The 26,715-nt window shown below is 37.2% G+C and overlaps 1 protein-coding gene across 2 annotated transcripts in view; it reads left to right on the top strand.

Moving 5' to 3' along the window:
- Positions 1 to 26,715, top strand: part of TMEM117 (transmembrane protein 117) — a 191,816-nt gene that overhangs the window by 54,891 nt on the left and 110,210 nt on the right. The gene's annotated exons all lie outside the window — the stretch shown is intronic.

The raw sequence follows: 26,715 nt of genomic DNA, 5'->3' as shown, positions 1-26,715 counted from the left end.
TGCTTCACACTGACACGTGGCTTGTTTTGGGCAGTTCTTTGGCCTCTGAGGGATGTGGACACTTCAGGGAACAGTGAGAGCAGGTCGACCCCTGAATACTTCTTGATAATTTGCCTGCTTTAGGAGACAGTGCTGTCTCTATGGCTAGAGCTGAGTTTTCAAGCTGAGATGGGGAGGAAGAGATGCAGAGAGGGAAGGAGGCAAGCCAGGGTACCAGCCAACCTGCCTCAGCTGCTGGCGAGTCAGAGCGGTTGAATGGAGCTTGGATGGAGGCAACCAGACATGAAGGCTTCAGAGAGGCAGATCCTTTTGCAAGTGCTGCTGGCCGCTCAAGACAGGATGGGGAGGAACTTGTATGAGTCGCTTTATATGCATTTAATCTTCTTAATAAATATGGAAATTACAAACTTTCTTTCCATGCTCTGACTTCTTCTCTGGGGCCACTTGTGCACTACAAAGTTGCAGCAAAAAGGGAGCTTGCATCAGTTACCATCTACACAAAAATCTCCTAACTAATTGGTGTAGCAGTTCTGGTCTGGCCCATGCTGCCTTCAGGGCACCTTTATGCATGCAGCCAGCAAAGACTTCAGTATAAGAATATTTATTTCCAGGTGCTGGAGTCTTTCTTCTTGCTTCCTCAAATCTGTCTACATCCTACTCTATTAGGCTTTTAGTCCTTAATTCTTATACTCACTTATTCTCTTAAGTAGCTCAACATAGCATGGGTGAACTCTGCAGTTCTGGAGAACAAGCTCCTATTACAACCACTATGAAAACTGACCTTTCTGATTTGGTGTATATTTTGTGAGCTTGAGCATCCGTCTTCCCGTGGAGAGCCTACATCTATTCTGAAATAGCTGTGCCGTGTTGATTTTCTTGGGTCAAAATTTGCTCTTGCACAGAAGAAGAAAGACATGACATGTAATCTCTTTCACGACAAGATACAATCTCAGTGACAAGGCTAGGTGCTGTTCTAAGCCAGCACTCACCACTAACCTTCTCAAAAGGGTAAGATAAACACAGGCTCATTTTCCTTTCTGTCAGCTAGACAAGGTGAATTTGTGCAGCCTGCATCTATGTTAACAATTTGTGTGGTGCAGGAGTGGATCTGTAAAGTGAAGGAGTTGGTGCTGAGGACCAAGCATCCTCACTACGTACATTTTGGGGTGCATGGGGGAGTTACTTCAGTTTAACTCTCATCTTGTCGTGTGAACACAGTGTACAGCAGAGGGTGAAGTACCTTGGGTGCATTCCTGGAATGTATTTTTTAATTTGATTTGGTCAGATTTGGCACAATGCAGCTGTTCTCTAATGTGAACCAAAATGCTTTTGTGGTGGTGACAGGAAGCTTCTCTTCAAAAACACGCAGGTCCAGAGTCAAGCACTAACCTGCAGAGCAGAGTGAGGGGCAGCATACACTTACTTGCAGTGTGGACAGAGTTTTCCTTTAAACATGAGCATGTCAGATATCCAAGAGGTTTCTCTATAAATGTGACTTCACATGCAGGATGCTTAGGAAACTGTTAATGAAATTGTTAATACTTGTTACAAGAACTCCTGTCTTCATGAATATAGGTAATATCCTCTAAAAGTCATTTTCAGGTGAGGTGTGCATGAGAAGGTGATTAAATGAAAGGTGCTAGTAAATACAATATCTTGGGGGTTTCCTAATGTGAAAAATTAGTTCTCCAAACAGCAAGCATGTCATTCTTAGTCTCCTCAGTCACAGCTGTGTCTATTAGCAGTTCTCACCTTCCCAAGTCTAATGTTATTTGGAGGGAAGGTAAAGAACTGTTTCTTAATGCCAGGTGAAGCCCCTAGGTTTGCTGCCACATGAGCAGTAGTAGCACTGGTGGTACTAGTGGTGGAGGAGCTGGGACTTAGTGGTATTGACTCTTCCCTTGGAGGATTTAAATCCATTTCTACATATTGCTTGCTGTGCTGCTCACCACTGGGAGGCAGCTCATGTCCAGGATCCAAGCCAGCACTGTCCTGCAAGCAGTGGGGAAAATGATGCTTGAGGAGAATTACTTTTGATCAGGTGAAAGGAAATATCCAGGTTGGTCACATCCTGGGAAGAATAGGGAAGCACTTTACTTCCTGGCCTCTAGACTGATTGCCTTAATTTTCTTTTGTGAGATTTCTCTGAAATTCTGGCTGTCGGTGAAGTGAGACTTGAGGAGGACAGTGACTCTCTGGATGAAAGAGTATAGAGAAGCATGGGCTAGATTGAGATAATGTGAGTTTCAATTCCTTCATATTTACAGTGTGTAAATTTTACCAAAAAGTTTTTTTTTCTCAATAGAAGCACCAAGTTCTGATCACCTAATGGAAACAGCATATCAAAAGTCAGTGCAGCTTCAATGGGACTGTGCTCTCCTGCTCTGCTTTTTAGAGAAGGAAAATTCTCTCGAAGGGAGAGTTGCTGGTGAAATTTGCTGTGGTTAAAACCAGCACAATGACTGATGTCATAATGAAAAAGTGCTGGAGCTGCCTGCAGCCCAGACACAAGCAGTTGCTCTGAGTTTTTCTAGTGCATCTTTCAGTGAATTTCCTGTTCCCATTGGCACCAAAATGTAGGGAAATACAACGTGCTATGTCTGCACGCGCACAGTTTCCAGCAAAGCTTAAGTTTCCTGAACTCAACTCATCTGTGTGTTAACAGCCCTTTATGGGATTTCTTCAACGAATTTATTATACCAGTTTTTCAACTCACCTGAACTTTTGACCACTGCAGTACCTAGAAACTCATAACCTAGCAACTATTATACACCTTATGGAAAATATGTTTTAAAATACTAAAAATCTCATTGTGTTAGAGTACAGAATGAATTCTGTATTCATGCTGCTTCTGCTCTGTATGCCTTCTGCTGCTGCTGTTTGTTTACTTGTCTCTGAAACAGCCAGGCTAGTGTTGAAAAATTGGGTTATCTTTAGAAGTAGACAAGAGAGAGAAGTGAGAACTTCTTTTATTTTTTTTTTAAGAGTGGTGGTGGAAAAAGAGAGCATCTTGAATGAGTGACATTATTGTTTCTCCTGAGTCATGACCAAATGATATTTTAGTTTAAGTTAAAGAAGAATAATATAAGAGAATGCTGAGGCATTAAAAAATTAAAAAAGACACTGTAAGTGGAAATCCAAACAATTTAAGTAGAGAAATGCCCTAAATTATCACAATCTGGATTTGCCTGCCTGTTGTAACTCATGTGTGCAGGTAGGTCCCTCAGTATTGCTGCAGCATAGCTGGATCCAGATACCTTGCAGAAGAAAAGCAATTTCTTCTTAGTAACACAGAAAAAAAGGATGTTGTAAAACTTGGAGTAGAGTGGAGCAAAGAACAGTTTTTGTGTATGTGTCCTGCATTCAGCTATTCAGCATTGTTCCGTGACAACTAAAATAGCATTATTCTCACTGCTGGAAAGCTCAGAAAGCAATATTCACAGTGAAAACATAGTGCTTTAAATAAGTATTTTTTTTCTGCGTTTTGTTTATGGTAACAACATTTCTAGCTCTTATGAAGGCAACATATGTTTTGAATTGTTTCTTCTTTTCTAATCAATATAAATGCCTTCTGTCTATCTCTGTTTCTTAATGGACAGGATGTTATTAGGGCTGACAACCCCCAATTTAGACTGTTTTCTTATGTTTTGCAAAGCTGTTATCTGTGTTTAAAAAGGGGGAGAAAAACCTTTCCCTCTCCTGCTACTAAAAAAAAAAAAAAAAAAAAAAAAAAAAAAAAAAAAAAAAAAAAAACCCAACTTTCTTTCAGCAGGTGAAACCAGTTAGAGACAACAGGGAAGAAGCCTTAAAGTGTAGAAGTAAAGAAATTTAGCTGCAACACTGTGTTGCCTTTACCATTTTGCATAAAACTAAAATAGCTGAGCCTATAATTAAGTAGAAACATACTACTTTCTTTTATGCAGTAGGTGATGAGTTCTGCTGGCATCTGTGATAACTCTATGAAAGAACATCAGGTGATTGAATTCCACCACAGGCCATGCATTTTGCGTGGTATATCCATCCTCTCTTCAGATATTTTGCAATGTGACTTGAATTCTATCTGCTGCGCAATATTGAAGGCTTTGAAAGGGATTGAAGACACCTCCAGTCCAGGAATATCTTCCTCCCTATTGACCTCTGAGAAAGAGAAACAAAATAGAGCTGTGAAGTGGTGATAGGAGACAGTGTCTGTCCGTGGGTTTGTAAATGTAGGAGAGGGAGCAGGCAAAGTGTATTTATCTCTATTTATGGACATTGTTGAGACTGTTACTGGCATTAATAGTCATAAAACTGGAAAAAACGTTGAAAGTTTCCTAGGAATATGCTCCAGACTCTGGAAAGTAAGAGCTAGGCGGAAAAAAGGACCAACAAAGAAAATGTAGTGTAGTAGCATGTAGTAGCATGACATAAATACTTTCAAATGATACTTTCTTGTCATTGGACTCTCTCATATCTCCTTCTGGATACACATGGAAATCCATCTAAAAATAGCCCATATTCTGTATTTAATTTCTTTCACTTTGCAGAGAGATTAGCTCCGCTAATGGCTTCTTACCAAGACTCTACTAATAAAGCCTTGTAAAAAATCTAGAATTCTTAATGAACAGACTACTTTTACTAAAATATCAGTAATGCTCTTAAGCACTTATGTAATTTCTTTAATCTACAAAGATTTACATTCATTATGTAGTTATATCTTCCATCAGCCCCTGATCCAGCAAACAGAATATTCCTATTTCCTTTTCCGCCTTTCACTAGTGGAGAAGGTGAGGCAGAAGAGGTGACTGGACTGCTTGCCAAAGTAAGCATTTTCTCAGACGAGTCACAACTCTTGAGCTCTTGGTTTTCAGCCCTTCTAAAACAAGTATTTCCTTAATAGTTTTTCTGCAGTGCCCTTCTTGAAGTCTTTCCTCAGATTTCCTCAGTATATGTTGTGATTTCTGTGCAGTGCTCTCTTGACATCTGCTGTCAAAAGAACCGTTGCTGGACTGAAGTAAAAAATGCTTTGGCTCTTCCAGTGTGCTGGTTGACCAAAGACTGGCACTACAGGCAGACCCAGGAAAACAAACTAAATTTTTATTCAGTTCTAATACAAATGCATGTTAGTTTGATGGTTTTCTGATTGTTCTTTTGTTTGTTTTTAGAAGTTAGAATTTTTAATATACTGCCAAAATGATTTTTTTTTTTTTTTTAGCAGAAAAGTGTAGGGGTTTTTCACTTCTCATTTAAGAGAAGATAATATAAATTATTAGCTGTTAAAGAAATTTGCCATTACTTTTTGTATGTATGTATTCTACCATAGTGGAATTATCAAAGGTTCAGTGTTGGATGTCATGTGCTCATACTTCCCCAATGCTCCACCGCTGATGGAGCTGTGCTATGACGTGCTGTATCATTGCTGCCAGAATGATACAGTGCAGCATAAGAGATGTGTCTGCAAAATTTGGGAACATTTGAAATTCAAACTTTTCAAAATTCCTCTTTCTTCAGAAAGTTTGATAGTATCAATGTTTCACCCAAATTTCAGAACAAAACAAATAGTGAGATATTGAATATCTCCAGAAGCTGGAGTTTTTTTTTTTTTTTTTTTGTCAGCTAAGATATTCATATAAAATTAATCTTTTTCAACTAGTTTGGAAGTTTTTCAGACAACTATATGTTCATTATTGGGAGAAAAAGGCAGAAAATAACAACTGTGGGGAACGTGGAACACAAGTATAGATTATTTTAGATATTTAGTGTATGTGTCTTGGACTAGGAATAGTACAGTAGTGGGACGGCGCAATCACATTTTACTATCACCTTTTACCCTATGCATGCTATGTATTTTTGAAATTGTGATACATTTAGATTGTGATATGATCTTATGAAAAGAAACAATTATAGAGACATAGGAGTGAAAAATCTTTAGATTTTTCTAGAGCATGTATTTTGGATTGATTAGGTATATATAGTTCTAAATAGTATAGAGTAATGATGTAGTTGATTTCATATTTAAGTGTTGATGTGGTCCTCTAGTCATTCATGTGCAAAAGAGAATATGCTGTGTCAGTATCCATATGTGAACTTACTTATATAAGTATAACAAGATTACTTATTATTACATATACTTACTTATGTAAGCATAACAAGATTTTTGTTTAACAGTTTTATCTTTGCTGTATTAAGTTTTTCAGGCAAAAATAAAGTCAAAACAGCTGTAGTAAGGGACACCAAGGATATGCTGGCTTGTAAAAAGAGGTACAGGATAAAGATGAAGGGTGAAGTTCAGCCACTTAATTCAGTGGGGAGATTTTAAACTATAGACCAATTTTAAAGTCAGACTTCCCAGGAGCTATCATGTCTGCCATATAGGTTACATATGTAATCTATCAGTGATCCCAAGCAGATGCTTTTCTTTTTTTTTTTTTGGATGAGCATAGAATGTAGAAACATCTTGTCCTTGCCAAGAGATATTATGACAAGTGCCCTGGGAGGTTACAAATAGAAAGTATTTGCCACACTCAGCAGAAACAAAGACTTAGTATTCTTAACCTGCTGCAAGCAGTACAAAAGAGACATTAAAATAGTTGCTTGTATGAGGCACATCTGTATTTTGCTCTGTATTATGTTTTTACTGTCAGCAGCTCTGATACTAGGCATTTATGCAAATAAGAATGTGGGAAAGATCTTTGGATTATTTTATCAGAAACATTCCCAAATGCCCAATTACATCTGAGCTTTGGGTAAATTTTGCTTTTTTTTTTTTTTTCCTTGAATGGAGAAATTGAGAAATCCAGAGCACCTTTTTGAAGTTTAAAAATACATTATCCCAAAGATACATATTCTTTTGTGTTATCAGAGTTAATTTTAAGGTGTAAGCAACAATCTGAATTGTGCCTACATAAAAAGAGGCTATCACATTTTGATGTAAAACAAATATGATTAGACCTGCACCTTTGTATTAATATGTAAGGTAATATGTAAGGTAATATGTAAGGACACATCTTTTTTTCTTTTTTTTTTTTTTTTTTAAGCCTTAGGCCTCATTTGAAATGCCATCTGCTAAGCTGCTAAATTATGCACAGTGCTTTTTTGAGAGGGAATGTCTGACTACTAGCAGCTAAAATAAGTTATTTCTATTTATGTTGGTGACCTTGAGATGCAAGTGGGAATGTCAACTCTTCTGATTTTGGCATCCTTTCGAGCAGGGCAAATGATTCTGGCAGCATAATCTTGTTTATTTCTTTCCAGCTCCAGGTGGTTTCCTTGGTCTATATCCGGGATATTTATTCTTAACAGAATTATTTCCCCCTCAGCCAGGTGGATCTGCAATATCAGCATCTTCTAGTTTACAAACCAGGACTGGAATCCACAGTGTAAACAGACGAGATTAATATAAGCATAAAGAAAAATAATACAAAATTGAAAGAGCCAGTTGATAGAACTGAGCAAGCAGATAAAAGGTATAGGGAAAGAATCAAGAATGGAAAAACAGGTGAAGAAAATAAACTATTTTCCTCACATTTATGTATTAGTACTGGACAGAAATGTACACACAGTGCCAATTACTGGATATGCTATAAAATAGAGCGAATAAAAATGCAATAATTTGTTTGCTTTATTTAGACCTGCGTTAAGAAAGCTCAGAAGTGCATGTTGAGTTGTTGGGGATTGCTGTAAATTAAACATGGCCTTAAGTGCTTTGTTGATGACACTGCTTAAACAGAGCATATTCAAACATATGATACATACAAATCTGTAGAGAGTTCATTCCTCATTTTAGAACAGTGTTCTTTAGTTTTGTTAATTAAGCTTTCTCTTTCATATTAATTCGAGGATTTGGTGAAATCAATCTCTATACAAATTAACAAGATGATATGCTCTATTAACATCCATCATCTATCTCATCTTGGGATTCTTATTTAAATTATTTTTACTTCTTGGATAATCACTCTCACTAATGTACCTTAATAAAACCAGATAAATGCAAAAATTAGGGTCAGATGGTCAGTGGATGTGAATTGGTGCAGATCAACTGATTTCAGTGAGCCCATATCTCTTTACTCTTCATAGACCTGTGCAGAGTTTTAGACTTATAGTTAAACTTTACAATTCTCTTTTTTTTTATTACTTTTTAACCTACTTTTGACTCATAATACTGCCATGCAGCCATAGATCAATTAGTAAATGCAAGGTACATTTGTATAACAAAAAGTCATGTAAAGTTCTGTTTTGAAACTAGCAATTCTAGAGGCAACTACTGCTATACCTAGCAATATTTAAAATAATTTATTTGAAAACTACTTTTTAATACTGAATCATGAAGGAAGAGTTAATGTTTCACACAGATTGTTTGCATTTACTTACTGGTCTACTTCATGAATTCTTCCCAAAAGTAATAAAAAGTATGATAAAATTGCAAAGATATTCTGAATTTTGCAATTATTCATTGTACTCTCTGTGGAAATTCAGAACTAGGTAGTTTAATATCTGATCAATTACGTGAAGGTTTTTAGAACTGCATTTTTGAATTTAAGAGCCCATATTTAGCCTCAGGTTGTTTTGCAGAAATCAGCTTTGTTGGTTATTTTGAGCATACATGACCCTAGAAATACAAAGAATCCACTTGAAGCTGGGCTACCTGAGATAACCATGAGTTGCTTAAATCTGTGAATGCAAGGAATTATGCTGCTTTCAGTAGCTGAATATCCAATACAATGAATGCAACTTCTAGTTCCATTTGTCATTTCTTCAAGCAAGTCTCAACATGTAAACTCTGACCCGCTTATGTGATGTTATATATCCTGCTTTGTTACAATTAACTATTCTAAATCATTTTTGATTTTCTGTATTCCTAACATGGTTGTTTTTGTGACTTTGTATCAGTTTGTATTTAATTACGTCTATAAGGATGTATTATCCAGTCTCTCGTTGGTAGTTCAGTCATCTGCCAAAGAATATAAATAACGTTTTCCTTAGTTACTGTATTTTTATTTTGTGCACTGTGTACATGACATGAAATGGTGCAGACAGACCTACATTTTCTATACTTTTATAACACTCTGAACTTTATTGCCTGTATATTCCCTTTAGTTTTTATTCCTCTTTACTAAGATAATGTTGAAGACACTGCAGACTTCATAATCTAAAACAGCTGAGAAACAACTGCTGTATAGTGACTGATAAGAGAAGATTATTCTTTGCCCGTAGCTATTGTGTAGCTTTCAAAGAATATTATCAAGGACTTGCTTTTACCAGATTGCCCTGATTCAGCAAAGCACTTAAGAACATACTTAATTGAAGTGCACACTTACTGCCATCAGTAGGTTTGATAACCTGCACGAAGGTTACTGTTCTGCTGCACTGGGCCAAAGAAGCCTGTATGCAGTAGAATTTATCATCAAAACCAAAAAGATCTTAAAGTATCTGATTACTAGTAAAATAGCTAAGTTATCCCTTTCTCTCTATGGTAGTTTCATGGATATAGGGACCAGATGTATGTTTAACTCTTGACCTGCTGCCTCTTGCACTTGTATATATTGTGTTATTAGATCCCTGCTGCATCATTTTGTACATACTTGTCCCTAGTCATCATTAATAAGCCAGTGGAAATATAGTAATTCCTGCAATATTGTTTTCTTTGGCTACACATTTGTTTTGTAAAGATATCAAGTGTAGGTTTCCAAAGCATAGAGGTTATAACACAGTTGAAAAGATGGTTAGTTAAAAATTTCAAAACGTTATAAAACATCATTGAGACTTTGAAACTGTTACACTCCCTATATGCAAACTCTAGATATTCTCCAAAGCAATTTATGATTATAGGAGTCAGTAATTCCAAAACTTTGTATTTTATTGTAAAGGGAATTGATGCCTAAATATCATTAAATCCTGTAACCTGACAGTTTTTAAAAAAGCCTATTGAACTTTGAACTTTTTTTAGTTAGTTGTGCTGATTTAAAGCTGTTAAATTGAGCTTGGAGAATTATTGACTATTACCAGTTTGAAAGCACATGATTCCCAATGGGATCTATTTCCAGATTGGAATGAGTCCAAGATACAAACCTTCTGAGTGTGTATACACATAAATCTCTAATCTCATCAAGCAGGTTATTTTAGGGAAGCTTAGTAGATTAATAACATTATGCATCACAATTCCATTAAGGAAGTCGTGTCAGAATAAATTAGTGAATAGCATACTGATATTTTAAGTTTACTTCATGGCAATATAATGCAGTTGTTTAATAACTCATTGCACAAAATATTTTAAATATTGTTGATGGTAAATAGAAATCCATGCAGTTACTGTGTTATGTGATCTTTCAGTTTAATGATAAGAGTGATCTAAAGAAAACCAAAATGAAAGTAAAAATCTTTCCAGACAGACTTGGCTGTATGTAATTAAGATGCAGTCAGTTCTACTGGCACCTAAGCAGAACTAGTTATGTTCAAGATTAGCTTAAAGGAACTGGTGCCTCAATTTTGAGAAATGTTCATTTTTATTCATAATCAGCCTTCTGTCTGAGAATACGATAATAAAGCCTATTATTTGGATTACACCAGCTGGAATGAACTTAAATACCTTAACGCAGAAGAGATGCGTAACCTTCATTTCTACTCTTACCCATTTTTTTTATTAGCATAATTTAATATTTAGAATTGTAAAAGGAATCAAAATGCAATATACTCAATACAATTAAAGAAGACCATTAAAATTACTGTAGGAAGGGGGACCAGTAATATTCTACATGAGTGACTTAGGGAATTCAGTGATTCCAAGCTGGGTCCTAGAAACCTGCCCATCAGGTGCTTGTGGCGGTGAAACTCTTCCCCCCACCTGCAGAGCCCATATTCCTCTCAGAGCCTATATTCCTCTTTTTGACTGAAATGGCAGTTTGAGCTGAAAAAATATGGTTTCAGTTCAGCAGGCCGTTATGCTGGCTTTTTCTTGTTCTGATCTTTTATCCCATCCTTGAGCCTAAGGAATTCTCTCGCCTTGTTCACAGTAACTGATATTTTTCAAGCTTTCTATCCACTTTTCTGTCACGTTGGTTAATGACTGTAATTGAGAGATTTCTTAGCTGTAAATTGAGAATAAAGACTCTTTTAGGCTGAGTGAGGGTATTTGGAGTCTTTGGTGGTGGAAAGAAAAGGAGTATCTGTGGAATGTCTTTCTTAAAAATATCTCTCAAAATAAAGGCAAAAAGAGGAAAAAAAAATTAGATGGTGTTCATTGAAGGTATGTGTACAGGGAACTTGTAAATATGTTAGGATAAGAATTACATCCCAGATCAGTCTGTGCTTTGGATCTGTTCTTGTTACTTTTTTCCTTTGTTGTCTTCAGGAACTAAATTTGCAAGGACTGTGGAACTTGTTCTGCTAGGGATCTCTCAGGAAAGGCATGTGGGTTTTCACTGTTTTCATACAAATTGTAGCAATTACTGCAAAACTTCTCCCACCTCCGAAACAGTTACAGAAGGAACAAGGTCAGCTTAAATAATTTATTCTCCTTTGTTGACTTTGAGCAAGGAACAAGATAAACAAAGCGGAAAGTGATTCACCTTCTTCAGTTTCATAAAAGACACATGTAATAACTTTTTCCTTCATCTCTTAAGAAAGGGACAGCCAGTTCTAAAAGTGTAAAAACAAATTCCTCCTACCTCTGATGAAAGAAATTAATAATCCTTTGCCCTTTAAAAGAATCAAAAGATTAAGGAGAGCTATAATACTCTTCATTAAGAATACTGAATCCTTGTATCTCAGAGATTCATCCAAATGTAAGCATCTAAATACATTCTACTCTGTTACAGAGGTCCAAATGACTTCTTATATATACATGCACAGAAGATGAATGACTTTGTAGAAGGTTTCAACCACATCAGCAAGTTCAAAAATCAGCAATTGTACCAGCAAAACACTCTTCCACTCTGCACTATTGTTGACAGAGAAATAATAGCTTTTATTTTGTGCATGGAAAGTCTAACGTTAGATATATTATGATGAATTTCACATGAATTTTTAAAATGAAGGCCAGATAATCTAATGTTGGAACTTGGATATGCAAGCACGAAATAATATGCTGAAATAAAGAAATACGAATAAAGTATGAACTAAGAGCAGGTCAGAAGGTAACTTGAATACAGCACATAATAAGCAAGATAGGATATAAGATTTCTGGTAATGGTGGTGAGTGTTTAGTACAACAAAGCTGTAACAAGAAGCAGCAGCTGAAAGTAGAATATGGAAAAATTCAGACTAGAAATAAAGTTCAGGTATTTTGCAGGCGATTATGTAACTATAGGAGAAAGACAGTGATGTATTCATTATCAGTATGTATGCTTAGAGTTTTAAAAATGAATCTTTTTAAAGGAGTTGCTTAATCTAGAGACAGTCCATTTTCACAAAGAATTGCTATATAAAATTTCATGACCGGGATGATGTGAGCAAGAGTGGCTTATCATATCTCATGCTCGATAGCCTTTAAATCTGACAGTTCACAATTAACTACTCCACAATCACACGCTTTACCTTTTAAATTGAACATAAAATATTCCATGCAAACATTGTAAACAAATAATTCAGAAGGTGAAATTTGAAAAAAAGTTTAGCACATATGGACAGCCTGCATATAAGGACAAAACTAAGCAGCATCTGCAAGCAATTAATAGACAGAGCCTGAAAATCACACTCCAGAACCCCAGGCGAAGGACCATTCCTTTTTCTCCAGTTATTAGCTTATGAGATATGGGCAGTTCCACTCCATTAAGAAAAGACTGGTGAGTGAGAACAGAGGCCACACAAAGTCTGAAATTCCTCTCTCTCAATATGACTTTGTTTGCACTTGCTGCATAACAGTTTCATGCAGTCATTCCAGCAAACAGCTCAGTGTTAGATGAGCTACCTACCTGAGGGCCTCTCTTTTGTGGTGAAAATCTCTTTCCAGTAAGAAATCTCACTGTATTGCCTCCGTTACAAGGTAGATGAATGACAAGTCTTTTTATTACCATCTCTTTCCTATTGCTGGTGTCTTGTGCAACAGATCAGGTATTTTTTTCATCACTGAAATGTGGCCAGAGTTGCAATGGGATGAAATATATTGAACGTGAACCCTACTTTTCCCCTATGCATTATTATATATTACTCAAGTTGAGTATAGTGCTAAAATTACTTGAAAATGTCCTAGAAAATGCATTTAAGAAACCTTAACAAATGAGTGAGTTTTTATTTTACAACAGTAAGAATACAAAGTGTCAGCATTCCAAATTCGGTCCATCAGATGTGTATCATCTTTGTATTATAAAGTTATTCCCCTTTCTCACCCTTTTGGGGGATTTTTCCCCGAGCTGTCTTGGAGAGCAATGTTCCCCTATGATCTCAAAGGCACTTGGCTTTGAAGTCTTCCTCTGTGCTGGAGGTCATCTGAGAACATTGAAAGCTCATGTTTTTTCAAACCTGGCACTCTTGACATCAGAAAGGTGACATCAGAAAGATAGTACTATTTTTATTACTTGCTTCTTGAAGGAATTAAAAGTGCTGAGTATCCATATAGGCCATTTGGATTTAAGAGAAATAGAATCAACTTCTTAGTGCCGTTCCAAAAACACCACTTTCTGTCTTCATTCTTTTGAAATAAACTGTCTGCTTTTCCTTAGTGCGGGTATTCTTGCCACTAAATTTCTTTACTTTCACAACGACCCAAGGAGCAATCTTCTGTCTTAAGTCTACATCAAATCTTGATATCCATATGTTTTATTGACATTCTTGTAAACAGCAATTATTGAATCTTTTATGATTTTTTTCTCTATGAATTTCCATGGAAAAAGATGTACTTCTCATGATAGGTAGATAAAAATTCATTAAAATTAGATTCTATCATCTACTTAAAAGTGTTAGCAATTAAAAATGAAATAGAAAACAAAGAAGTACTATTAACCTTAAGCCTAAGGAACATCTGTTTTAGGGGCAAAAAGGCTCTTTTCTATCTATCATATGAATGAAGTGCTTCATTTGAGCTTTTAACTTTGTCTCCTGGTAGCTGTAAAACATTTTATGAGGAATGAAAATGATGATAACCACATCTTACCCGAGAGACATACATATAAAGGGGATGTTAAACTACTGTTAGGACTACAGTAAAAAAAAAAAAANAAAAAAAAAAAAAAAAAAAAAGACAACAGAAAATGTCATAGAAAATGCCCGGAAAACTTCTGTTGATGAGGCTCTTTCTCTTGCATACTGCAGGGATGAAGCCAGCATAGCTCATCAATTTATTTTCCAATCCTAACATTACTCCAGCTGGAAAAAGCATATGGTAGTGCTTCCTTCCCACAGGTACCTTTGCATATAACAAGGCAGGACCGTGCCTGGTGTTCTAGCCAGCCGCACTAGTTATAGTATAGATGGGAGCCTGTGCCAGGGACTGTCACGTCTGCAGCTGGTTAGTCAGAACAGGGAATGAAACTCTGTATTCCAAAAGAAAGGCTATCACTTTCAAGAGAGAGATGAAAGTGCATTGAGAGCTCAGCCATCCTGCAGAGAAGACCTGATTATCTCTCATCCGTGGCACGGTTTCTTTAATTTCTGAGTGATCTGCTTCTGAGAAAAATTTGATGAATTAGTGACTAAGTCTTGTTTTCCTTTAAGGAAATGTCAAAAAACAGTCACAAATTTCTTTCTATTTCAGCAGTCCAGTTGAAGTCCAGGAACAGTCCTGGGAAGATGATATCTGTCCAAAAACGTAACCATTTCTTAGTCATTCCTTTGGTAATTTTTTATTTAAAAAGAAATCTTCATAGGCTCTTCAGTCCAAAAAAAAAAAAAAAAAACAAAAACAAAAAAAAAACCCTAAGAAATTTGTTTTTACTTTAATCTGTTTTTCTTTACATAGCAGCAGGATTACAGTATTTCATCTGGAAACATCAAAATTCATTCAAAAGCAAACTAAAAACTGAGCAAAATGGTACATATTTGGCTAAAAAAGGAGAACTTTCCCTTCAGATTTTGAGAAGCACCATATTTGTTCTTTTTCTTTTTCTTTCCAAATCCAACCAACTGGAATGTATTTGGAGGAATGAAATCAGCAAAGCATAGAGTAATCTTTCCTTTTACAGTGCTTGTTGCTGCCAGTCTTCTTGAGAAGGGTCATCCAGTCTGCAAAAGAGGGTCAAGGCCTATTTGTATTGCTATTTAAAAAAAAAAAAAAAAAAAAAAAAAAAAAAAAAAAAAAGGAGATTTTCCTGAGTGGCTTCTTCTTCAGTACCCTGGTTGTTGTCCAAAGTGCTGTATCTCATCTCAGATCTCTGCAGGAAGATTGGAGATATGAAACTTCAGCAATAGGCTCTGAGCTCTGCTCTGCTTTTGAGTCTAACTCATAATGAAAGATGACTCTTCAGAAATTTGCCAGTCAGTTTCCAAATTCCTACTTAGTCATTATTATCCAAATATAATCCATTATTATCCTAAAGCAGAGGTGGAGCCTATGTATGAGCCTGTAGTAGCAGGAAAGGAAAAACTACAGCTAAAGAAGTTAGCACAAAGGAAAGTTAAATCATCTCATGTAGAAGTCTGTTTCAGACTCCTTAATGGTTTGGCTTGAACTATGTTCCTGAGCTTGTAGTGCTTCAGGGAACTCTTTGTTCAGATTTCTTTAGTTATCTGAAACCCATGGAAAGTTTCAAAGCAACTATTCTAGTGAGTCACATAAATGTACATGAGCCTATATTGAACTCTATTTAACCCATGTTAAGGTTATATGAAATCTTTTAAATGATTTAAAGGGATTTGGTTCAGGCTACATATGGAATTTTGTAAATTTAAAGGGATTCAGTAAAGCTACATATGGAATTTTGATAAATTCAATGGAAACCCATCAGAATTTTGACAGAACTGCTTTAAATTCCATATTTATTCATATAGAGGCTATTTGTTTGTTTCTCCTCAATTATACATTTTATATAATGTTACAATTCTATTTCATAATCATTGTATATTCATAGCCTGCCTTTTAGTTTGGATAGTAGAGTAAGAAAACTTAGTGACATAAAACTGAAATCTTCTACAAAAATCAGTGAATACATTGGGACAGTGTTTTGGTGTAGGTCCTGGTGAACTGGTGGAATTTTGCTTAGCTAATTGCTTAGCTGCATTGGTCATTGGCCATGCGTTGGCCATTGGCATTGACCATGAGGTGACAGAGTTTAAGCTCCTGAAGGAAGAGAGAAAGGCAAGTAGCAGAATACTATTGTGCTTCAGGAGAGTGGACTTTGGCTTGTTCAGAGAACTGGTAAATGAAGTCCTGTGGGAGCCTGCCCTCAAGGGCAAAAGAAGCCTAAAGAGCAGGTTAGTACTCAAGGAGAACTCTTTTGAGAGAGAGAAAAAGAAATGAGTAGATATGGCAGAAAGCCAGCTGGAATGAAGGGAAACTCATGGCAACTCAAATAGAAGTAGGAAGGTATCCTCAGGTGTAGGATTTTGCATTTCTTTTTGTTAAACTTCAGGAGATTCTTGCTGACTTGTATCTCCAGCCTGTCAAGGTCCCTCTGAATGGTAGCAACCCTTTTGGTCTGCCATCCTTTTCTCAGTTTTATATTGTTTGCAAGCTTTGTAGGTCCCAGAATCAATGTCTTCTTTGCACTGATATTTAGTGGTAGGACCTGCTCCCACATCTCTGCATGCAGCAGAGCTTGGGGATAAAGAAGTCCGTCCTTTTGAAAAGGATTATCAAGCTAGGCTCTACTGCAACCTGTAAGCTGCAACCTGTAAAAAGTATTAAGTAGCAATATAGCAATATATTAAGTAGCAAGATCATGAGACTGGATGGGATACATGCAAGGATGCTGAGAGTGTTGATGATATCATTGTGGTCTCTGTCATCTTTGCAAGGTCAGGGGAAGTGAGGAGGTCCCTTATGACTAGTAAAAGACATACATTATATCTCTCTGCCAAAAGAACAAAGAGGAGGGCCCTGGGAATTAATAGGCTGATTAACTGCACCGTAGTCTCTGGGAGGTTAAGGACCATGTCCTCCTGGACGGCATTTCAGCTGCATGAATGATAAGAAAGTGATTGGGAATAGCTTGGATTTAGCAAGGTCAGATAATGCATGACCAATCTGATTACCTCTGTGATGAAATGACTGACTAGGGAATGCAAGAGAAAGCAGTGAATAGTGTTTATCTTGACTGTTAGCAAGGCTTTCAACACAGGCTCTTATAATACCCTTTTAGTCAGATAAGGGAGGTGGGAGGTGAGGACTCGATGGAACTATACAGTAGTTGAAAAACTGGATGCAACTTTGGGATCAAATGGTTGGTCAAGGATTTCAAGTCTGACCAGTGGCTGGTGGCAAGTGGCACTCCTAAGGTGTCAATTCTGGAGCCAATGCTGTTTAACATCTTCATCAGCAACCTGGTTGAAGGGCCAGAGTGCACCCTCATCAACTCCTAAGCTGAGAGCAATCTGGGGCAGTGATCAGTGTGCTGGAGGGCAAGGCTGCCATCAGGGAGACTGTGACAAGCAGGAGCAGTAAGTTCACAGGGACCATAAAAGAGCTCATAGAATTTAAGACGCAAATGCAGAAAAGTCCTGCGCTTGGAGCTGAATAAATCCATGCAGCAGAACTGCCTGGTGTCTGGAGAACCTCTTTACAGAAAAATGACCTGGAGGTCTTGCTAGACAGGTTGAGCATGAGTCATTCTTGTGTCCTGCCAGTAATGAACTTTAGCTACATACTGAGCTGTGTTAGCAAGAGTATAGCCTACAGGTGAAGGGAATTGATTTCTTTCTGGGTGACATTTCTGAGGCCATATCTGGAGGACTCTTTTCAGTTTTGGGCTCCTCTGTACCTGACACATGTAGGAATTATTTGTTTTTTCCCCTGAAGTTGAAAAGGCTAAGGAGTATGTAGATGCTGTTTTCAACTGTTGTTTGTTAGAGAAAAGTCTGCTCTTGGGGGTACACAGTGCCGGGATGAGAAGCAACAGTCACAAGCACAAGGGAACAACACAAGGACAACAGTCACAAGGGAAGTTCCAATGGAACTAAGAAATGGACGGTCAGATGCTGCAACAGGCTGTCTAGAGAAGCTACAAAATCTTCATGCCTGGAAGATTTTAAAAACTTATCGGACATGAAGCAACTTGATTTAATGTTGAAGTTAGCCATACCTTTACAGGACATTGGATTTAGTAACCTCCACAGATTCTTTCTAGCCTAAGCTATTCTGTGTTTCCATGAAAAGTCTAAACATGTGAAAATAATGTAAGATTAATTCTTTTGTACTTTTATGTGTCTTCTCATTTGGAATAAAGAAAGACCTCTATAGCAATTTCAGTCAGTACGGAAAGAAATAAAATGCTGTTGGCTTTAAGTGATGACAAATGACCGCCCTGTAGTATAACAGGACATGTGAAAACTGGACATGAAAAAGTGAAACTGGATTCCTACAAGGGGCAGATCCCCTGCCAGCTCTGAGATGTAACCTTTGGGGAAATCAAAGAGGTGACTCAGTGTAATGCATGATGTGCCTGTATGGTGAGTAAATCAAAGGGGACAGGGTCATGGTTCGTTCTTTTTTGCTCTGATCTGGCAGAGGATTTTGTTTTTGATTGCAGTGCAGAACAAGAAATGGAACTTGAGTTCACAGAGGGACAGACTACTGCCTGAACAGTCTTCAAAGGAGGAAAATAAAAGGTTCTTTAAACATTGCAGGAAATAAAATCACAAATATGACTAACTGGAATACTTCTGTTTTAGTTCTTTTAACAGATCATCCGCACTGTCCAACTTAATGTTGAGATTTCTCACCAAGTTGATATATTTATCATGAATTTCATTATTTGATATTGCAAAAGCTTCTACTTCATAAATGCCAAATGAAGACCTGCAGGTTGTAGGCTTGCTAGATAATAGATTAAAGTGGGTATAAGGTTGATTTATAAATAGAACAGATTGTTTTTATCTAGAGTTAAAGTGAGCTGAGCAAAATGGGAAAATGTAATTTTAGAGAGTTACTGGAATTGGTTTTGTAAATAAATGATGCTAGCAAATGTATATCATTCATTTTTGAAATCTCTAATCATATTTATTACAAGAGCTAAATATATAAAAGTAAAACTCAAAAGATAAGGGTATGTTCTGTGCATCTCTTGTATGCCAACTCTTGTCGCATGACTGGCTCTAGACCCAGTTGTTCATTATAGGCTGATTTCAAGTAATATAGTAAGGAAACAATCTTCACAATTTGTTGGTTTGTATATTGCGTGAAGTCTACTTCTTTTCCATCTGTTGTGCAATCTGCTACTGCTATTATATTATGAGAGAAGCTAGCCATACCCGCATACTAGTTTTTGAGTTGTCATACCACATTTTTCTTCTGTTTCCTTTCGTGCCACATTTTACATCCATTTCTTCACAAAGACTGGTGAGATTGGTAGCAAATTATTTCTTAGCACCTGTGGCAGTTTCCATGTCTCATTTGGTTTTATGGACTACAGCAAGACAGATAATCTTCACCACAAACCAAATATACATATCAGTGAGATATTCCTGTTTTTTTTTTTCCAAGAGTGATTGACTTTTAAATAACTTTTTCTCATATGAGAGTTGCCTAATTTGTTTACATTTAGGGTCATAGTACTGGCTATGCATATACATAAACTATAGAACAAAGTATTTACAGCAAAAATGTTTCAGATGGTAGTTTTTTATACATGATTTTTGGCTCTGTCATACTCTGGTATGGATCTTCCATGTGAGGAAATCCCTGCTTTTCCAGACTAGTAAGGATAGCCTAGTAAGGGTGACAAGCTAATACCATTTTTGGTCCTCATAAAACCGCTGCACCATCTGTGCCACTGCACAGCAATATTGCAAACATTCATTGCTCTTTCCTTTCCTTGAAATAACTGCAGTTTTAGTCTCTGCTAATCTGCACATATCCTTATATAGAAAAGCAGATAAACACTAAAATAGCAGCATAAAGAGCTGTCTCTCTAGTGTTTGCTGTAGTGAAGCATCTCCTTTTGTTCCAATCACAAATATTTAGGTTTTTACAACATGCTCTGATGTTTGCTGAAACATTAGGAGCCCACTAGACCTTGCTGAAAGGTCAGTCCTCTGGCCACTTGTCGTCTGTCTACAGGATATCAGTAGTTCCTGAAGGTAGCACTTTGAAAGAACTACACAGTACTTGCTTCATTCTTGAAGTTCAGGTCAATATTAGTATTTATAAAACCTTAAAACATTATCACTAACTAAGAAAGAAGTCTCCACTGTTCATAGCAAATTATTACAATTGATTGATTGTAATACATTCTCACAAGTTTAACTTGCACAGTAAGTTTACAGTTTTTGCAGAGCCGGGTCAAATACTTTTTAGGTCTGATTGCTGAAAAACTGTCTGCAGGGATCCTGAAAAGTTTCTTCTTTGCTTTTTCAGTTTTGATTCATTAACTTACTATGTGTTGTGTGCAGTTGTCCGGCTTTTAATTATTTTAATTTATAAAAGTTGTTCATCAATGGTTCAGGAAGGTTTAATAATTTTAATAATGATTGATATATAAAAATTGCATTTCCTGGTAATAATTTAGAGTTTTTGGTAACATATGGTAAAATATATTTTTGCCCAATTGGGCTGCTATTGCTATTGCTAATGCTATTGCTATTCACAAAGCCATTCAAAATGATTTTTGCCACCTGCAAATTGTTGTAATTTCCCTTTGTGAATAGTAATAATGCTGCAGTTCCAAGTTAATTCAGCGTTGTAATAATGCAGTTAATCTTCTCTGCAACCCCCTAAAAATGAATCTGATGATAGAAAGTACAAAGGTTTTGCTGGAGTTCAGAAAACTTCAAACGTGACATCATTAAGTTCCAAGTAAATAATGTAATTTTATATATATGCTGTCAACAACATAAGCAATTCTCTTCTTTTTTAATTGAAAGGTTTTATTCGGATTATACTTAACAGTGTCCCAGCCTGATGAATCTGGCTTATGTGGCATGACTCAAATATGATTTCAAGAGAATTTTGCAAAGTTTAAAAACAAAGTGACATTCTCTTTGTTTAAAATGAAATGTTTTGTTATACCTCTGTCTTGTTATATTGCTAGAATAACTCATACATCTCCAGGGCATCGCCTTTTAATTTCTGTTATTTTCACATTTTGGAAACTATTTTTTTAAATGTGAAACAAATTATTTTCATTTTAAGATAAAGCAAGTCTAAAATGTCTAATAAAATGTTGGAAGTTGGAAGTAAGGAGAAAAAAATAGTTTAAAACATTTCTTTTAAGGCAAGATTTTTAAAGCTCTTGGTAATTATTTTCTTTTACTGTAAATGTGCTTAGTTTAGCACGCTGCTTAGCTACTTGTTGAGCAGTTTCCCTTCTCCGGATGCTCCGGGCTGCGACTGCAGACCTTCGTGCCTGCAGCATGTTTTACACTATGATAAGTCAAGATCCTTTTTAAACCCGCCAAACAGACGGGCCCAAGGCAAGCTGTCCTATCTCTGCCCCTCAGCAGCTGTGCTGGCGTTATGGACGGTTTTGCTTTAGCACCGTACCTTGGTCTAGGGCAAACGCAGTGAATCAAACGGCGCGTGACGTTAATGCCGCGTGACGTTTGCTCATAGCAAAGTCGCACAGAGTTAGCCGCAGCATTTTACTAGCCTGTTAAAAGAGACATTAAAAGGGAAACAGTTTTTTTCAACTTGATTGTCCACTGAAACAGTTTGCCATAAACAATTTGTTATTTTTAGCAGTAAATAAATCTCTTAATCCTCTCCCAGAGTGGCAAACAGGCCTATAAATAAAGATCAGGAGAGAACGTTTTATTGCACTGTTGCAATGAAAGAACATAAGCAGCTGTTAGAGTTGAAGCAGAAACATCAACACCTGGGTATTGTTAACAGAGCCGCAGTGCTTGTGTGTCTGAGAGTGCATAGTGGGGCTTGGTAAGTCTGAGCTTGGGATATTTATCTGGAAAGACCATCTGTCTCCACCATAGTTTAGGGCTTTTTGAGACAATCCGGCCTTGGCTGAGCAGTGGTTTATTTTCTTGCTGATGAGAGATGCTAAGCTCTGCAAATATTTGTATTTTCAATTTCTGCCTAAGAGAATATGCATTGAATAATGCACATTGTATAAGAGCAAAAACGCTGGAAAAGTTGGGTACAGTATCTCATGGATTCACTAAATTTCAAAAATCAAAAGGAGGATGCAGTTTAAATGCATCCTGCATTTTAAGAACATAGATTTTTCTCCTGGATATGAAATGGAAAGTATTAAACAATGCATTGAGATTTCCCTAATGTGCCTGTTATTTGTCCAAGTCTTTTGTTAGGCATCTTCTGTTCCATTTGCCAGACTATCCCATCTGTAGTCAGGGCTTTGCACTGTAGAGGCAGTGCAGCATTCTGAATCAGAGCATTGACGACTCAGCCAGTGATATTCCCCCTGGGTCTGTTTGTGTCATTTACAGTTAGGTCTAAAAAGACAATTTTATATGATAAGTCCACTGGGAGCAGGTGCTAGTATTCATAAAGTTTATTTTTAGCCCACAGAGGCTAGATTCCTGCCATAGTGGAGATCTTTATCTTTTTAAAGTTTGCAAATCACTGAAATTATCCCAGCAGAGATGCAGACGCTTGGATTCCCTGACAGTAGCTCTGGCTTTCTGAATTACTTTTTGCATATCCTGTAGAAATTTCAGTCTCTTGGTCCTCAGAGATGCCTGTAAGTGAAATTAAGTTTCTGCTCTGAATTGCTCTCAAATCCATTATGAAGATAGTTTAGGAAGACCAGCATTATTAGGCTAACATTAATCAATATGAATACTGCCTAGTCCATGATGGCCCTGTACTGGGCATCAAGTTTTTTAGTATTTACAGAATCACAGGATTGTTGGATGTGTTGAAGCAGGATTCATAAAATCCTACAAAGTGAGCAAGGAAATCCTGCAGTTGTAATAAAGGATGTAGACTGCGGACATGAATAAGCCTGTTGTAATTTGTTTTAAACACCTTAATTAAGATTGTTCCTGTGATCTAACGCAGAAATCTGTCCTTCCCAGTGCATCTATTTCATGTCTCTAAAACCATAGTAAAGAGAACTCTTTAGTTATATTGAAAGATGGAAAGGGGAGCTCCCTCCTTGATTCAGCAACTGGAGCATTCACATAAGACATGAAAATTAGAGTTTCCATTCCTGGTCACCTAAAGGTTTTTGAAATCCACATTTCTCATCCTCTTGGGGAGTCTCGTCTCATGCACACAAAGTTACTCTCCTAGCAGGAGTTAATCTTCAGCTTTTCTAATTGGGTCTAACAGTGAGACGCAGTTTTCTGACATGAAGGTGCTGGAGCATGTCCAAAGAAGGGCCATGAAACTGGTTGGAGCACAGACCTTACGAGGAGCAGCTGAGGAAGCTGGGGTTATTTAGTGTGGAGAGGAGGAGACTCAGGGGAGACTTTATCGCTCTCTACAACTATCTGAAAAGAGGCTGTAGTGAGGCGGAGGGTCGATCTCTTCTCCAGAATAACTACGGTTGTGACAAGAGGAAATGGCCTCAAGTTGCTCTCGGGGAGATTCAGATTAGACGTTAGAAAGAATTTCTACATGGAAATCGTAGTCAAGCCTATTGGAATAGGCTGCCCAGGGAAGTGACGGTGCCACTATCCCTGGCAGTGTTCAAGAGAAGTGTAGATGAGGCACTTAGGGACATAGTTTAGCAGGCATGGTGCTCTACAGGGCTTATGGTTTGACTCGATGAACTTGTATGTTTTATCCAGCCATAATGATTCTATGATTCTAAGTTTTCCTTGGAAAAGGAATTTGATCCTGTGTGTTTGCTGCCAGTTAACTTTGGTGCATTCACATTTCCTTTGTTAACAGAGAAGTACCATTTACTGGATTTTTCAGTGTTGTGGTGGTGTGTTCTTTTGTTGTGGTTGAGTTCGCAAAAACTTTCACAGATGGAGGAAAGCCAAGTGGAGGAATCAACACTTTATGAAACTCATTCAATATAGGAAGTGAGCTTGGAGCAAATTACTTGTTCCTGTGGAGTGAGCTGGTCCTATACATACCTAGAAGCAGAACTTTAAATGACCTGGAGTTTAAAAGCCAAGTCCCTGGTGTGAGTTAGGCAGCCTTCAGGTCTACAGACTGATGAGCAGAGCTTTTCAGATCCCCATTTCTGTTACTTGATTTCAAAAACATGTGTGAATAAGTTCCCAACCAATGCTGAGATACAGCATCATTCCACTGGTTTCAGGTGTTTTGCACTGTGCTGTGGAGATACCTCCAGGGAGCCCCGCTGCAGTCCAGCCGTTATTGAATTCTGGTTATCTCACTCTTGGAGAGGAGCCTTCAGAGCCTCCCACAGCCATTACCTCTTTGACACCTTGTCAAGCAAAAAGCTGGTTCAGGGCCTCTTAATTCTCTCCATTCGGGTGTCACGGGAAAGGTGTCACCTGTACTGCCAAAGTAAGCACAGGGGATAGCTAGTAAGCATAGGGTCTGGCTGCTGTGCATTCAGGTCTTTTTTCCTTTCAAGAAAACTGTCAGCTACTATTCTGTATGTGGCAGCTCTTGTACAATCTGTACAAAAACATTGTATAGTCCAGTCCCGTGTCTTAGATACCCTGAAGTGAGTGTGTAAAAAGGCCAGCTGAAGGTGGGGCAAGGCCATGATGCATGTCAATGCTTCAGTGTGCCTAAAATGGCATTAGTTGCCTACACTTTGGCAACAGAATTGTGCTCTGTGTTACTAACCTCTCATTTATAGATCTAGGGAGATCAGATGTGTCTAGGTTGTTGGATGTGTCAGTCTCTGGGATTACCAGATGGAGGCCAGGATATGTCATGGCATTCAGAAGGGAACAAGTCACGTAGCTTTTTCAATGGCTTTTGGTACTTGGGAAGTTTTGAGGTGTTAGCTGTCCTACAGTAGCCTCAAGCAACTGATGCCTTCATCCAGCATTTCTACATTAGCATAAGGATGAATCAAGCTCTGCTCTATGCTTACACTACTGACTAGGGCTCCATTGGGAGATTGCAATCATTGCTTATGCTTAAATTTAAGTATCCTCCAACTAAATCCTAACTTTACATTCCTGTGATGAGCGAGAAGACATCACCTTAGAATTGAATATCAACTTTTTCTTCAGTAAATGTAATAACGTTCATGGCATTGCAGTGACTTGGACATCTGTATCCAACTTTAAAAAGTGTTCCATTTGCTTTCAAGTTACAATTCATTTTGTCAGCTCCTAGAAAGTCACCCCTATTTGAAGAAATCTTTTTGAAATTTTCTTTTCTTTGAAAAATTTCTTTGTGATACCACTTGTTTTACTCTTTGCCTGTGTTGTGCACACTCTGCTGCTAAGTCCAGAAAGGTGATCTAGCACATAGTGTTCTAACATTTTTTTTTCCCATTTCCTTGTTATTAACTTATATTTTGCAACAATATGAAAATAGGTAGCAACCTGTGGTGGCATTTTTTGGACCCAGTTTTAGAATTATGTATCTTTCTGCTTCTGACATTCATGCTGTACCTCTTTTGTTAATGATACATATGCTTACAGAATACAGTCTGCCCTTCACAGATACTGCAAGAATGCATGCATACAAGATACAGGATAAAAGGGAATTCCAAAGTTTCCCAATTATAAACATCTGGGAGAGATTATCTGGGAGAAGTAGGCTTGCCTGTTTTTACAGTTTTCCCTTGGTATCTGCTGTTGTTGTCTTTGGGAGACAAGGCTTCGGCACATCTAGACCATATACTGACCGAGAATAGCCATTTTTGTGTTCTTAAATCCACTTCTACCACTCAAAAAAAACAGAGATCAAAATTGGTGATCTCATGAACTACATGTAACATAATTAAAAATATCTTTAAAAATGCTGTTAAGTCCAACAGAAAATCTAAGCCAGCATTTATCTGTTATTTAAATGATTAAAAAATAAATGTTGTTTTTGTTAGTGTCATACTAGCTAAAACATCAGCACTGCATATGACCAAAAGAGCAATTAGCATATGCAGTTTTATACTCTGTTGTGAAACTATTCATTGACATCGATACTTTCTGCTCCAGATTATATGAAATTGCTTCTAGGCAGTGATATAGTACGATGCGGGGATTTGTGCCAGCAAGGTCCCATATCTTTAGGTTTTAGTAGGACTGCTGAAGGCAGTGGGATCAAATCACACTGGTCCAGTAGCTCCTAGACATGCTAACATTGAGTACATAATAATAGTAAAACTTAATTAATGGATAATATGTTGTTAACATATTCTTCAAGAAGGTTGTTACATGCAACTGGATGGTTGTATACATCCTTAAATATACATAACCTTATATAGGCTGTATTTACAGGCTGTGAAATCTATGCCTTGATTGCAGTTGAGAAATTAAAGTACAAGTGATACCATTATTCAGTGTGTTAACTCTTGAGGAGGCGGATGTCTTCCTAAAACTATAAAAAACCTTTAGCAAAGGAAATGAAGTTATGCCTTTTCTCAAGAAAATGTTAATATAGAACAAGTAAATTTAGCTCCTAAATTGTCCTTATAGCATCATACTGAACTTCTGAATACAGGTGAATTTACTGCATGATGTTTTAAATCCTACCTATATGCTATTTAAGCATAGTGGAGATGTTGTCCTTGGATTTAAATAAAAAACACATATGACATTATGATGCATAAACCAAGAAACAGCAGCTTCTCACTA

Source organism: Nothoprocta perdicaria, unplaced genomic scaffold (genome assembly GCF_003342845.1).
Source record: "Nothoprocta perdicaria isolate Ctin4 unplaced genomic scaffold, notPer1 scaffold_67, whole genome shotgun sequence".
In the NCBI taxonomy this organism is placed as follows: Eukaryota; Metazoa; Chordata; class Aves; order Tinamiformes; family Tinamidae; genus Nothoprocta; species Nothoprocta perdicaria.
Note: the sequence above shows the minus strand (reverse complement) of the source record. Positions and strands in the feature narration are given on the sequence as shown.